This window comes from Chelonoidis abingdonii, chromosome 4 (assembly GCF_003597395.2).
Source record: "Chelonoidis abingdonii isolate Lonesome George chromosome 4, CheloAbing_2.0, whole genome shotgun sequence".
Classification (NCBI taxonomy): domain Eukaryota; kingdom Metazoa; phylum Chordata; order Testudines; family Testudinidae; genus Chelonoidis; species Chelonoidis abingdonii.
The window spans coordinates 72,702,116-72,711,111 of NC_133772.1; positions in this window are offsets into that span (position 1 = coordinate 72,702,116).

Sequence of the window (8,996 nt, forward strand, 5' to 3'; positions counted from 1 at the left end):
TGTCACTGCTAATTTAGCTACCTCCAGCTCTAAATCCCAGGACATCATTCACAATTAAGAAAGCTGGAAATAACAGTCCTCAAAAGACTGAATGAGATGGGTGCGTTTTTCGTCTTTTCTAAGCAGGTGGATGGAATAATGCCAGCACAAATATATTATACACAGAGATCAAATATGCTGCCAATTGGCTACAAAGGAAGACCAGTTTGCCAGCCTTCTGTAAAAACCTCTGCATTGTCGGGAGGCATAGTAGGAGTGGGGAATAAACATTACACATAGAATAAAAATGTTACATCTGTTGAAATTAACAACCTGATCCAAACTGTCAAAGCTGTCTATCAAAATTGCTCATACAATTCATACAGTTGCACACAGGCCCACTGATAGCAATTCCAGATCCCAGGGCCAGGGAAGTCCCTGGACGCGGGGAGGGGCAGGGCCCAGAGCAGAAATGATGAATCCATCACTTCTGGGACTGACCATCACTTCTGGGACTGACCGTGCTGGCCAATCATGCTGGCCCGCGGGGCCCCCCAAAGTGCGAGGCCTGGAGCAGTCACACACACCTAGGAGCCCTGCGACCCGCCTGGGTGATTTAAAAGGGCCCTTTTAAATCGCCGGGGCCCCTGAGCAATTTTCCCCCTCACCCCTGTCAATGGGCCTGGTTGCACATACAGAATCTATATGAACTCCTCACATGAATAGATTGAAAAAATGGATCTTGAATCAGTGGGCTTTCTAAATTGGAAACTGGAAATGCACCAGTTTATGCACGGGAAAGGTAACTGTCAGGAACTGTAAGAACTTCAAGAAATGAACAACAATACCCTGATAATAACTAAGAGGAGGTGGAAAAAAGTCATCGACCTTTCAAGGTTTTTTTCCTCTTACATACTGGGAAGAAAGAGATAGGATTTATCTGTGGGTTAGCTATTATAGTGATTAGGGCCATATAAAAACTAGATAAAAATAGAAGGAACCATTTTAGATCCCCACCTTTGAAATGTCACTCTAAAAGTAAACAAAATCAAAATCCTTTGCTGGGTTCAAAGAAGTTATATCAACTGCCCTCATTCTGCACTTCATAAGCCACATTCTGATCTCTGCTAGCTCAGTGTAAACCTGGAAAAACTCCACTGAACTCCACTGAAGCAACCAGTGTAGCTGAGTTCAGAATCTGGTCCCAGTTTCCAGAAAGGGCTAGAAGGAGAAAAGATGACTACCATAAGAAGAGTCATTCTTGTTGTTTTTCTGGAACAAATGGGAAATAGTAAAAATCTTTGGAAAAAATCTTCTCTCTTAGTAACTTCTGCCCAGTTGTGTACATGAAGCAGGTGTGGATAAATTGGTAACTAATTTGAACTTTTTAGTGCAGGGAAAGAGACTTTCAAGGATTTCCTTTAGCCCCTTAACAATAAAACTTTGGCCTTCTATATTGTGCCTTGTCCACAAAGAGCAACTGGCACTTTACAGACTTTATTCATTTAAACTTAGGTAACTTCACTATTGTTATAATCATTTAACAAGTGGGGAAACTGAATTACAGAGACCAGATTTTTGAGTCTCCTTACACAATACAATGTGAACTTAAATTGCTGGGAGAAACCCCCTGGAGAATCTTCCTCTGTGTATTAAGGAATCTCCAATGTGATTAAAAACTATTTAAAAATTCCTAAAAACAAGAGGTGAGTGAAATCATAATTTGATGTACATCAGAGGTCAGTGAAAACATTTTAGAATGATGAACCTGATACTGATCTCAGTTACACCAAAAGTAGATCCACTTATACTGTTAATAAGAATAAAGTTATCTCCAAAATAGGCACTGATTTGCACCCTTGTTTATCATATCAACTCCATGTAAACCCCTGGAGCTGAGAGTAGAGGTATATTGATGTGAGGAAAGCTGATATTGCTACTGTCCATGCTGCATATGTTTTGTGGACAGAAGTCTTCAGTATCTAAATGCAAATGTATACAACTAGGAACAAAGAATGTAGCCATACTTACAGGATAGAGTACCTGGGAAGAGGCTTTGAAAAAGTTTTGAGGGTCATGGTATATAATGAACTAAACAAAAGCTTCTAATGTGATGTTGTGGTCAAAAGAGCGAATGTGATCCTGAGATGCATAAACAGATGAATTTGGAGGAGGAGGAGAGGTTACTTTACCTTCTTTTTTGGCATTGGTGCAGTTGCTGCTGAAATACTGTGTCCAGTTCCAATGCCCACAATTCAAGAAGGATGTTGATAAATTGGAGAGGGTTCAGAGGAGAGCCATGAGAATGATTAAAGGAGTAGAAAACATGCCATATAGTGATCAACTCAGCTCAAAGTATTTTGTTTAACGAAGAGAAGGCTAGATTACAGTCTATAAGCATCTACATGGAAAACAAATATTTAATAATGGGCTATTTTTTAATCCAGCAGAGAAGGGCATAACACGGTGCAATGACTGGAAGTTGAAGCTAGACAACTTTAGACTGGAAATAAAGTATATATTTTTAACGGTGACAGTAATTAACGACTGGAAAATTTTACCATGGGTCACAGTGGATTCTCCATCACTGACAATTTTTAAATCAAGATTGGATTATTTTAAAGATATGCTTTAAGAATTATTTTGGGGAAGTTTTATGGCCTGTGTTATACAGAAGGTCAGATTAGATGAGCACAATGGTTCTATGAATCTAATATTTTGTTTCTGGCAATTGTCATTGGCATTAAGTGTATACGCGCGCACACACACACACAAGAAAAAAAAAAGACCCTGCAAACCTCTGAATCCTGCAATCATATTTATCTGAATAGGTCATTAAACTTGATTATCACCTGGACCAGTTACCTGGAAAGAGAATGTGTGCCAAAAATGGCATATTTGCACGACTGACAATAACTTCATCTTTTTTTTCCCAGAACAATAAAGGGAAGCAATAATTTAAGTTTGCTCCTTCCTTGTTTTTTAATGTCTGCTTTTAGTACATTAGCCTACAATCTGAAGAGGAAGTATCCCAGGATGGCTGGCTGAGGTTTGTAGTCTGCTTTATTAGGGCTCAGTGCTAGAAATAACTCTCATAAAGCCTAGTCAATAAACAGTCTCTAATTTGGCAAAAACAATTTCAGTAAAGGAATGCTTATCTAACAATTTCAGTTTTAATATCCCTCTTCATTTGCCAAATACTGGATCTGCCATGATATAGTCCCTTCATGCCTGTCACCACTCCCTTCTTCACCCTCATGTACCTTTTCAGCATGTTTTTTCTATTTGGTTTCAAATGCTGACTCTGGAACTGGCCAAACTCCCAGCTCCCTAACAAACCTCAATAAAATGCCAATCTACATGCAACATAATCTTTGTAGCCTGTAGGAAACAACAACAACAAAAATCTTTAAACTCCTTTACTTTTCACAGAGCTTTTCAGAGTCACCTTGACTCATCCATTAGTGATGGGCCCATGACACAAAATCTAGGTCCACACAGGAATTTTGACACAGGCATCTTAGTATTTCAGGCATCTTAGTATTTGAGGTCTTTGCTTTAACCTTCTCCAGTAATCATAAGTCAAATGACTATTTGGAAATAAGAAAAAAATATCATTAAATGCCTGAGGAAACTTGGCACAAGAAGGTGTGTGAGCACATTTATATATTTTTTTCCAAGAAATCCAGTGCCGCACTACCTTAATAACAGTAGAACTGTTATTTATTTTAATGGAGTAGCTGCTTTGAGAGATTGAATATAATCCTGACATTTGCTGGGAAGAATGAATTTAACACCTCACAATTTATTTGGAGACATGATTTTTTAAGGAAAAAAGTGATTTAAAAATATGGCAGATTCCAGATCTGTTACCAATCAAATTTGGCCTATAATATTTAAAAACTATACATGATGAACAAAAGTTCCCACTGGGGATAGGCAACATCACTGACTAATTTTCAGCAAACTAGACCATATAGTGTTCAAAAACTGTGATGTGAACTACAATGCTGATGGGTTTCACATTCTATAGAGAAGGAACTGTGAAAAAAAGGGCAAGAGAAGGGAGAGATAAAAAATTCAAACTTAATAATAATTAATTATGAGCAGATAGCTAGACATTATATAATATATAGGATACCAACTTGTACCAAACTACTTTTTTGGAGTGTGGAAAAGGGTTGGTTCTTTCCTTAATTTCTTTATCAAGGTATGAAAACACCACAGATTCAGAGCTTTGTGACCCTAAATAGCAGTATAACTCATCCACAACAAAACATATTTCCATGCATCTCCTACTGCAGTGCATGAACATATTCATATATATATGAGAGAATGGTGTTGTGGATGGAAGGCAGATGAAAGAAAAACAGTGTAGAGCTAGTCAAAATAATCCTCTTTTTCCTAGTCCTGTGGAAATTTCACTATTGTGTGGTAAGGCTCAGTTTGGATAAGCATCAACAGGTTTGGACATTTGTCTGAAATTATTTGAAGCTTTGAGGTCTATTTTCATTCTGATGATCCCAACTGAGCATTCCTCTCAGTCTCACTAGATCGCCTCCCTCCTTCCCAAATTAAAATTTTGAGATTCCCTTCTGCCTATGAACTTTCACTTAACAGGGACCTGGAAGTCTGTCTTATTGTATTCCTGGACAGCCCCTGGAACTTCCTCCCTCCTTCCAAAATTCCCTTATCTTCATCTGTCCACAAGTACAAGCATGATGTAACTTAATTAATGAATCACTGTGAAGTCTCATGCAATCCTACTTCATCCCTCTCCCTTCTTATCCCAGAATATATGCAATAATCTAAAGAAACCTGTACCATAACACGAAAAGGGCTTCATACATCGGCGGGATAGGAGGCGTTTGCACAGAAAATCGCCATGGCAAGAACCTCCATTTGAAAATGCAGTGGGAATCTTTATTGTCAGACCAGTTTGCGGATTTAATCAAAAACCTATATCGATGAGTCTGTTGGACTAACACCAAAGTGTAACCTCTAGCAAGCATCACTATATAGATTTATAGAAGTTATTTTTTTATTATCTTGTAATGAATCAGACTCGTGTATTACAATATTTGTAAGTTAACCGTTGTGAATCCTCACCACTCATGTAAATGATACACATAATAGATGTCTTTCTGACTCTTATGTTTTTCTATTGCCTCAATTTTATCACAACAAATATATGATTATGTAAGCTCATGAAAGTCCTTTGCTTTTCTGTTCAAACTATTCACTGAAAGTCTCTTTTTTGTCTTCTTATGGTTCAAAAGTTCCAAGTCTGCACTCTAACTGCTTTGGAATATGTTCTCTCTCCATCCACTTCTAAATTGCCCTTCTTTGATTTTAACACCTTGCCATGGACTGCCTAATCTTTTTCAGAGTGCCTTGGACCAAAAATATGTCCCACATCGAAGTCAATAGAATTTTTTCTCATTGGTTCCCTGATGTGACGCATGATTTGGCTCCTTAAGTTTCTGTCTATAACTTGCTATCGCAATCTGTACTAACCTTCTGTCAAAGGTTCTTACCCACTCTGAGACTGGTATATGGCGGTCGGAACTAGGGTATCCGAATGTGGGACTGCATGGACACTTCTAAGCTTATTTCTAGCTTAGATCTGGTATCACTGCCACATCCAGAAATTTTCAAGTGTCTGGATCATTTCTTTCCCTCAAAAACGTTCGCTCCTAGGTAAGCCTTGATGAGACTCCTTCATCCAATTCCCTGGTGAGTCCCAGACTCCAATCCCTTGGATCTTACAAACAAGAAAAAACAATACAGGTATTAAGAAAAAGGCTTTTTAATTAAAGAAAAGAAAGGTTAAAAGAAAACCCTCTGGAGAGAAGATTAGCATACCAGTACTCCCGCACGAAAAGGATTTAAAACACAGAGGAATGTTCCCTTGGGGTCGGACACTGCACCATTTTAGTTGTTATACAAAAAAATCAGCCCAAATACCCGATATTCATTTCTACGATCTCTATTGCAATAGACAGGTTACAAGAGTAACATTAAACCTATTTATCCTTTCTAGATTAACTTTAATACTCTGATAAGAGGCTTGTCTCCTTGAGTCTTTTTCAACTCCAGCTGAAACGAAACTCTCAAACAAGGAAAACTTCCCTCTTTCCTTTTGAACACTTTTTCTCCATTTGGTTCCTTCTGGTCAGGTGTTAAGGCTAGGCTAAGGTGAACTTTTAACGCCTTCACAGGTAAAAAGAGGCATAACCCTTAGCCCATCTGTTTATGACACGCCCCGCAAATCTCAGACAGTATAGGGAACCACACTGGGCGTGATTTCTCCTAGAACTTAAAATAATCAGAATAATAAAACACATGCACCTTTTACATATAGCTACTAATAATGTAAATACAAGATTTTTCACATTCACAAGGAACAATTTAACCAGTTTAATCTGGGAAACTTTCAGAGGAGAGTGCATCAGCACTTTGTTAGAAGTTCCTGAAATGTGTTGAATTTCAATATCAAAAACTCCATCAAAGCACTTTTTGTTGTTTCCCTGGCAGTTAAATGAAGCCGCCTTTAGTGCAGCATTGGTCATTTTGTAGCTGGCAAACGCCATCCCCAAAAGTATGGGCATAGCTTTTCCAGGGCATACACAATGGCGTAACATTCTTTTTCATTGATTGACCAGTGGCTTTCCCTCTCAGACAGTTTCTTGCTGAGAAACACGACAGGATGGAAGTTTTGATCCAGTCCTTCTTGCATTAAAACTGCTCCTACACCACGTTCAGATGCATCTGTGGTTACTAGGAATGGTTTATCAAAGTCTGGGGCCCTTAGCATAGGGCAGACATGAGTGTTGCCTTAAGCTGGTTAAAGGCCTTCTGACACTCATCAGTCCACTTAACTGCATTTGACTGTGTCTTTCTGGTCAGGTCTGTTAGTGGGGCAGCGATTTGGCTGTAGTGTGGTACAAAAATCGCTTGTAATATCCAGCCAAACCTAAGAAGGATTGGACCTGTTTCTTTGACTTTGGGACAGACCACTTTTGGATAGCATCCACCTTGTCCTGCAGGGGATATATTGTTCCTTGACCTACCTGGTGTCCAAGGTAGGACACTCTGTTTTTGCCTATTTGACACTTTTTAGTCTTAACAGTTAGTCCTGCCTGCCTGATGCGCTCGAAGACTTTTTCCAGGTGCTCCAGGTGTTCTGCCCATGAATCAGAAAAAATGGCCACATCACTGAGGTATCAGAGGGGTAGCCGTGTTAGTCTGGATCTGTAAAACCAGCAGAGAATCCTGTGGCACCTTATAGACTAACAGACATTTTGGAGCGTGAGCTCGTCTGACGAAGTGGGTATTCACCCACGAAAGCTCACGCTCCAAAACGTCTGTTAGTCTATAAGGTGCCACAGGATTCTCTGCTGCTATCACTGAGGTAGGCAACTGCATATTCTCCCAATCCTGCTAGGAGACCATCTACAAGTCTTTGGAAGGTGGCAGGTGCATTTCGCAGTCCAAAGGGAAGCTCATTATATTCATACACCCCTGCATGGGTGATGAAGACTGACCTTTCCTTGGTGGGTTCATCTAGCGGTACTTGCCAGTACCCCTTGGTTAAGTCTAATGTAGAGACGAAGTGGGCACATCCCAATTTCTCCAGTAGGTCATCGGTGCATGGCATTGGATAGTTGTCGGGACGAGTTACAGCGTTTAGCTTACGGTACTCCACGCAAAAGCATATTTCCCCATTTGGTTTGGGAACTAGAACCACGGGAGATGCCCAGGCACTGTTAGAGGGGAGGATTATACCCATCTGTAGCATGTAGCATCTCTTGTTCTATAGCAGCTTGGGCATGAGGAGACATCCGGTAGGGTGGGGTTCTAATTGGGTGAGCATTACCTGTGTCAATGGAGTGGTATGCCAATTCAGTCCGTCCTGGGGTGGCTGAGAACATTGGTGTGAAGCTAGTGCGCATCTCCTTGATCTTTTGCCGCTGCAGACATTCCAGGGTTGTGGAGAGGTTCACCTCTTCCATGCCACCATTACTTTTTCCTTTGTAGTAGACGCCTTCAGGCCACTCAGCGTCATCTCCTCTCTGGGCTGTAAACTGACAAACCTTTAATTCTCTGGAATAAAAGGGCTTGAGAGAATTAACATGGTACACTTTAGGGTTGTGGTGGGGAATGCTATGAGATAGTTAAGAGCTCTCAGGCGCTCTTGGATCGTGAATGGCTCTTCCCATGACACTTCTATCTTATGGGCCTGTTACGCCTTCAAAACCATAACCGGGTCCCCTACTTTGAAGGAACGCTTTCTGGTATGTTTATCATACCAGGCCTTTTGCTTTTCCTGAGCATCCTCTAGGTTTTCTTTAGCAAGGGCTAAAGAGTGTTACAGGGTGCTTTGTAGGTTGCTTACAAAGTCAAGAATGTTAGTTCCTGGAGAAGGTGTAAACCTCTCCCATTGCTGCTTCACCAACTGTAATGGCCCTTTAACCTCGTGACCATACACAAGTTTGAATGGTGAAAACCCTAAACTGGGGTGTGGTACAGCCCTGTAGGCAAAAAGCAACTGTTGCAACACTACGTCCCAATCATTGGAGTGTTCATTTACGAATTTACATATCATGGCCCCCAAAGTTCCATTAAACCTCTCCACCAGGCCATTTGGTTTGATGGTGGTAAGGGTTGGCAACCAAGTGATTCACTCCATGAGCTTCCCACAGGTTTTTCATGGTCCCTGCCAGGAAATTAGTTTCCGAATCTGTAAGGATGGCCAACCTACCCTGGCAAAAATGTCTACTAAGGCCTGGCACATAGTTTTAGCCTTGGTGCTGCTTAGAACTACTGCTTCCGGCCATCGAGCAGCAAAATCCATGAAAGTCAGTATGTACTGCTTTCCTCTGGGGGTCTTTTTTGGGAAAGGACTCAGAATATCCACAGCTACTCGCTGAAGTGGGACCTCAATTATGGGGAGTGGCTGGAGAGGGGCTTTGACCTGGTCTTGGGGCTTTCCCACTCGTTGGCACACCTCACAA